The following is a 7328-nucleotide window of genomic DNA, read 5'->3' on the forward strand; positions in this document are numbered from 1 at the left end:
GGTACAAAGGAAGAGACAGAAGCAGCCTCACCAGCCATGAGCTATTAAAAATATTACTGGTAAAATCAAAAAAAGAAGAGATAGCAATACAAAATGCCTTCTAAAAACATCCTTTGGAATATGTCATGAACCCAGCCCAGGTGCACTCTATGTTATGTATTACAGTATGTGCCAGCTATGCCTTCATACAAAATCAAAACTGCTTTAAATAAGTGATTAGGTTATTCCTTCCATGTTCACACCTTTTTTTAAATTATTTATCCTTGCAGACATGAGTTTATGTACCATATTATTCCTTTCTTGATACGAGTCTCTGGATGTTGCATCATTCTGTTTAAAGAAAAAGAAATCAGAGTGAAAAATAGATTTGTAGAGTATGCTTTGGTCTCAAAAGACCTCCTGTTTTTTTTCAGATAGCCCTGCACCCTTCACACACTCCCATTCACACTGTGCAGGGAAAACATCAGTGTCAGTCCTACCAGCATTGGAAATGGTGGACAAAGCCTAAGTGGGAGACCAGAAAAAGAAGCTGTGAGGTGGATTGCTTCTCAGCACTGCTGTTTGTTAGATAAAATCACAAGACTATCCATATAGTATTGATATTTGAGAACCAGCAGTAGCATTTTTAGAAGTAAAACACAACTTGGATGTGCCTTATGGGATGTCTTAATGTTACCTTAACCAGAAGGACAAGCTAATGTTATTTTTCATGCTGATATTATTTTTCATATCTGATGCTTCAGATATGATCCTGCCCACCATTAATTTAAAAAAAGAAGAAAAAAAGGCAGAGTGAACTGAAGAAGATCTGCTCTATATTCAGTACAGCTGTCCCCAGCATTGTGTGAATGCTGCTCATGGGGGCAGGAGAAGGCCCTGTCCACTGCAGGTCCTTGCACTCAATACTCAGGGGGACAGACAGACATTCTCCACCTTTCTGCCCAAAGCAGGAGGTTTTCCAGAAAATGAGGGAGGCTGGAGAAAAAGAGAATTAAAAGACCTCTTCCTTGCAGCAGCTAGATAACCTACAAATTCATCCAGCACCTCATCTGACTTTGCCACCTTAAAGGTGGCAAAAGCCAGCTAGAATCAGGCTACGGCTCCTAATTTCCAATCCAACTGCCTTTCTTTTCAGCCTCGTGAAAGTTTGAATACCAGGCTTAACCTTTCTCTAATTGGTCTCCATAACTGGGATGGTCTCTTGTCCTAATTCTGGCCCTGTGCCATCTTTTTCTGGCTAGTGGTTTGTTTTCTTTTGTTACTTTTGTTTATTTGAGTGGTCCATTTGAGGCACCTAAATGAGAAAATAGAGTTGGGAAAATTGAACACAAATTAAAGTGGAGGAAGAGAGAGACCAACAAGTCAGCTATGACAGCAAAGACTACTTTTGTGGAAAGGAAAGCAGCACAAGCAGAGGAGTAGAAAGACACAGAAGAAACAATAATGACAAGAAAGAAAGAGAAGACACAGTAAAAAGATAAGAGATGGCAAAAAAGTGTAACACCGAAGCAAAAGCTACACAATAATCTGCTGTAAGGAAAAGAAAAACTCTGCACTGCAGGAGCAAAATGGAAAGGAAGTCAAAAGAATACACAATTTTATTTAAAAAATAATTAAGGGGCCAATAAAATGTCAAATGTAGAACAAAATTGAATATTCCTTTGAATGACAAGATATATGACCTTGGAGGAGATGGCAGCAGTTTTCAGGGTTTTTTTTCCCAGCCATATCTCAGGCAAAAACTGTAGGTGTTGAGTAAAATTTTAATTGAGAGCATAAATTATTTACATATTCACAGCAGTGCATCCCTCCTTCCTCCACCACCAGTGAAATTCTTTCAGCAAGTATCAAATCTTGATTTCCAGTGTCACTGTCGTAAATAAAGGATAGTCCTCTATGCTTTCTCTACTTTCTGATAGTATGTTGGTTTGTGCCCGCTGTCAAGCAAAGCTCCAATTGAGAAATTTCTCTCTGAAAATGTATTTTAGTGGAACATGGCAACTTAATCAAAATAGCTGTTTATAGCCTTAGGAGGCAAAAAAACAACTGTTAACATTTGGATGATTCTACAATTAACATTTGTGTGATCTTACATCTTAATGTGAATATATTTGAATGCTTTTGGGTGCTGCATAATAAAGAGCTGGTTACTAAACTTAGCAGCACTTCATGTAGATTAGACATTATAATTGATGCTTACAGAACAGGACCCAGAGAAATTAATTTTATGTTGCTCCAATTTCACTGGTTTAAATTAAAGGGTTACACAAAGGGCCTCTATACCATGGGGAAAAAAAAAAGGTGCATGTATTCATGGATGATCGCAATAGTTGCTTATTTGTTTTCTGGAAGTGAGTGGTTGTGTTGTTATTCCTGCCCAGGGTGAGCTCTCCCTAGCTCAGTACCCTGTGCTGCAGTCTCGCTGCATCAGACTTCAGCCTCCTCCAGCATCCCTGGGCTCAGGCAATTTCCCTGTTTCCCTGTTCTCTGCTTTACTTCTTGTACGCCGATGGCGTTACAGCCTTGAACAACTCCCCTGTCCCAAACAAAACCAGAACAATACTGGTCACATTGGGTTTTTTCAATCCTGTAACCATCCTTTTCCTGCATTGAGGCCTTGGACATACCATGGGTTTTCAGCTCACAATTCAGGAGCAGTAACAGGAGAGGTGTTTAGCCCAACTGGCTTGGGCAGTAGCTCACACAGTAATCCTCCTTTAGCTGGCCTACCTAGACAAAGAAACAAACAGAAATCCTCGTGTACTGGTGCACATTATTCTGCCTCCCTTCCCTCCTGATCCCTGCTCCTCTTCATGCTTCATTCAGCCTTTCCAGGGAGTCCAAATCCGTGCTAACATCTCCTCCTGTTAGTCCAGGCTTTAGCAATTTTCCAGTCAAAGATCTGGCTCCATGCACAAATTTTTGGAAGAGGAGGGCCTTACCTAGAACAGTACTCTCGTTTCTTTCTCCAAAGCCTGCTCATGTACCAAAAACCTTTAATGATCAACCTGTATAGATCCGCTGGCACTGCGCTGTGCCTTCAGCAGAAGAAAGACTGCCAGAGACATAAGGTACAGATAATTCATACTAGTCAGGCTGGAACTTGTATATTGGGATAGATAACCCAAATCATCCCAGTGTTATATGTGGGAGACAAGTTACTGTATAGATGCCAGACCTGAGGCCAAGGAGCAAGATTTACACCTCCAGAGCCAGGAATGCAATTCAGCTGCAGCTGATCAATGAAAGCCTGAAGTAGATGGAACAGCTCCAGTATTGTATCAAGGTACAAAGCCATTAGCCCGAGCACAGACTGCAGCCCTGGGCATCTTCCTCCCAGGCAGGTGCCACAAGCACCGGCTCCTAGAGATGCTATCGTTCACTGTCCCAGCAAAGTCAGGAACAGGTTCTGCATGCTCCAGTATAAATTACTGTGGTTAAGGAGCTCCCTAAAAAGATCAACTCCTTCCCAGGCAGTGAAGGGGTTTAAACCCAGGCTCCCAGCCTGGCATTGAAAGACAAAGTAGTACCACCACGTTACAGAGTAAAGGAACAAATTGGGTATCTGACCCCAGAAGAAGACTTTGAGTTGTGCCAGATTCAACACTTAAGATACTCCTCCTGCTGTGAAAGGTGAGAAACCTTATCCTTCTCCTGCACATATCCTGCGAAGGAATATCACAGAAGACATTTTGTATGTCGATAAGGAAGAAGTAACCCCCTGAATCTAGAATTTAACTGCAGCACAAATAATCCTGAATCATCACCATCAATAAGCACCGACAATGTTAGTATGAAATTCTGTCCTAACGGCTCCTAGTTAAGCTGGCCTATTCCAAACACTCTAATCTAAAATTATATTTATCAGGAAAGTCATAAAAGTGGGAAGTCCAATCATCAATGTTTGATGAAAGGAAGGAATAGATAAGATTTTTTGTGTGTATGGAATCCCTAGTTAAATATTGGCAGAAAAGAGAGGTGAAAACAACAACAGGCAGGGAAAAACCTGTAATCAGGCCTCATTAATACTGTAGTTAATTGATTTTCTGCTTAGATTCCAAGGAGCGACAGGTAGCTTTCTTTAAGGTGGATAATAGATTAACACCCATTGGAGAGGCAGGGAGGGAGGGAGATACTTGTGTGTAAAAAATGTGAACTTTTCCACTTTTGAAAACTTTGACCATTTGCTTCAAAAGGTAGTATGAAACTCAGTGGTGCAGTTTTCATAAACTAGTTTAAGCCTTAAAAGAAATTTTTTTTTCCCAACTTTACATGATAAAAAAAACCATTATCATTTTCACTGTTTGTGAGACCTCCCCTCTCCTTTTATCGTATCTGGGGAACCATAAATTGAAGAATCCAGCATTGCTCATCTCTGTCTAATCTCTTGGCCTACATTTTGATTCTCTTTTCATGCAGCGATTCAGATACTATGACTAGTGAGACATGGAGAGAGAAGCAAAAATTATTTCACAGAATTAAAAAAAGGGCAATAATATCCCAGGTGCTACTCCATCGTGCCTAAAGAGACACCAGCACAGCTTGAACTGCTCTAAATTCTCAGGGTTTGTCTACACAGGGCTGTTTTAATTCAGTTCAGTTAAACCAATACAGACTTTTAAGTGGTTGGTGCTGACTAAGCTTAAACAAGAGCAATACAGTGCCAGAAGTGTTGTCCAAGAATATTATCAAAGTAATGGTCTGTCTAAACACACAGATATGTTTAGATAGGATATAATGGGACTTAACCCTCGTAGGGATGCAAGGCAGGTAAAGATGTCCCAAAAGACAGGTTATCTCCTACCTACCTACTTATAAATACACCCTTTGAAACACTGTTGGATACTGGGTATGGTAGAGCAATAGCCTCATTGCTGCTACAAAGCCTGTATGCTTCTATCCTTGTCTTTAAGGATGTCATTCTAAGAAATCACAAATCAAGTATGCATGCAAATGCACACCTGCTGTACGTATGATGTTGCTGTGTACATAGGCTGAGTACTGTAGGCAGGCTCTGATGTTACAAGAGTAGGCAGATTAGTATTTATTGCACCTTGAGATAACTTGAGCACAGGATGCAATTCTCACAACTGCTTCCAGAAATCTCATGTGCTGTGTCAGAAATCCCATGGACTGCAGAGTAGGGGTGTCCTGTGGCATCCCCCACCATCCTGGCTCACTGCCCTCCCTGCTCAGGGACCCTCCTGGTGAGAGCGAGCCTTTGGCTCTTCCCCCAGGCTTTATTATCAATGCAAGGAAACACAAACAGAACAACCCCCATTCCCCCCCCCCCCCCCCCCAAAACCCCAAAGCCTCGATATGTCCATTATATTAGTGCTGAATTCATCCTAATAGTCTAAATCCAAGAGCAATGCTGCCTTACACATCTTTCTAGCTCAAAGTGCACCTTTTTTTTCATCTAAAACTTTTTCCTATTTATACCCTGCTTCAACAGCTGTGCCTTATTCCCCATTCAACATCCATTTTCCCTTAAGAGGGATAATTAATTTAGAACTCCAGGCAATAAGACATAGGTGAGAAACCAGCTTTCCTGTTGTTGCCTTTCTTTTCTTAACCATTAAATGGTGCAATTCTACCTCACATTTACATGGGAACAGGGGAATACACCTAAAATCAAAACCAGAAAATAATTCCTTTTAACACTATGCTAACATAATGAAACACAGGAGGAATTGCAGAAGTCATATTCGTCTACTGCAGTGTTAATTCATCATGGGTTCTTAGGTACTAAAAAGTCAAGAGCTGACAAAATTAGGCTTTGATGTGTCATCTTTACTTAAGCAACCACATGCTTGCTCAAGTAAATAATTTCAAGAAGTATTTTCAGGAACCTCAGGTGCAGGAGTAGTACTTCAGAGATTTCTTTTCCCCATCAAAGTGGACCAGCCTGTTTGCATTTATTTAAGCTTTCTGTACATGCTCCCCACTTTGTAGTCCTGAAGGCTGCTAGCAGTCAGGTGCTTCAGTTGCCGGGTGAATCTCAGCCCTTTCTTACCTGAGATGATGGATCCAAGAGAGCACACTGACCTCACAAAAAGGCAAAAATGGGTGCCCAGGCTAAGGGAGCTGTGAGCTTAGGTCTGAACTGGTCTTAGTATGTTGTTGACCCTTACAAAGAAACTCATCCTTTCTGACTGGAAAACAAAGAGGGGGAACTGGGGAAGACTTGGCGTCATCCTACTCCCAGTAGGGTTTTAAATCCTCAGTTTTCCAAGGACCCATAATCTGAGAGATTACCTCCTTCGCTGTCTTGGCTTACCTTGGTGCTCACAGCAAGCTCGTCCTGATGTCTCAGGGAAGCTGCAAATGCATGCAGGTATCATGCTAGGACATAGGTGTCCTGAGAACATATAACTGGGCACATATTGATGATCTCAGTTATTTAGTGAGACTTGTGCTCATGTTCAATCACCAACCTAAGACTGAGGTCAAAGCCTCTTTTGATTTTAGGGCATAGAAAAGCCTGTTCTTGATGATGATGCAATTAAGTATGTGGAGTAGCTTATTCCATACCCTTCATGCAATGAGTGACTTCTGCTAGCCTACTTTTTCCATGATTTCCCTTTAGAGCTAATACCCCAGTCATGACGGTGAAAAAGACATTACCTCCACCCCCCCACCCCCCCAATAATGGCACAGTGTATAAGTATGGAAGTGAAAACATTCATGTATGCAGTGCTCTATCTCTGTGACTCTACTTTGACTCCTCTTTTAATAAAATCCAGGTGATTCCACCTTTCCAACACAGCATGTGCTCACACTCTCTGCATTGTGTTTTGCAGACGCTACGAGAGAAGCCTTATGGAGATGGACTTGCTGACAAGAACAAGAGAAAACTACACTTACAGTAAACAAAAGCATCACTCCCAGAGGATCTCTCAACTCCTAGCAGTGACCTTTGAAGTTGGGAGGACACATGGCCTGGACAGGTAAGGGAATGACATTGCTAATTATTTTATGGTATTTTTTGCTGTAAAGCATGCTTGTACAAAGAGCAGTTTGCAAAACTGTTTTTAAAAAGAACTGGATTTGTCAGCTATGACAATACCTAGGGGAAGACTTAGATAAAATAATAGGTGTTTTTCATCTTCAATGCCTATAATTAGCTATTGCACTGTAAAAAAACGCACATCATTACTCTTCCTCTCTCCACTGGAAAAAAAAAAATCAACAAAGAAGATAAAACATGCAAACCCAGTATTTTGTTAGCTCATCTTTTAAGAGCCTGGTTCCTGTTTAGTATGCATTTAGTGACAATGCATTCAAGTGAATAATTTAGACCTTCGATGACAACTTTTCAAGAGTGG

This window comes from Aquila chrysaetos, chromosome 8 (genome assembly GCF_900496995.4).
Source record: "Aquila chrysaetos chrysaetos chromosome 8, bAquChr1.4, whole genome shotgun sequence".
NCBI lineage: Eukaryota > Metazoa > Chordata > Aves > Accipitriformes > Accipitridae > Aquila > Aquila chrysaetos.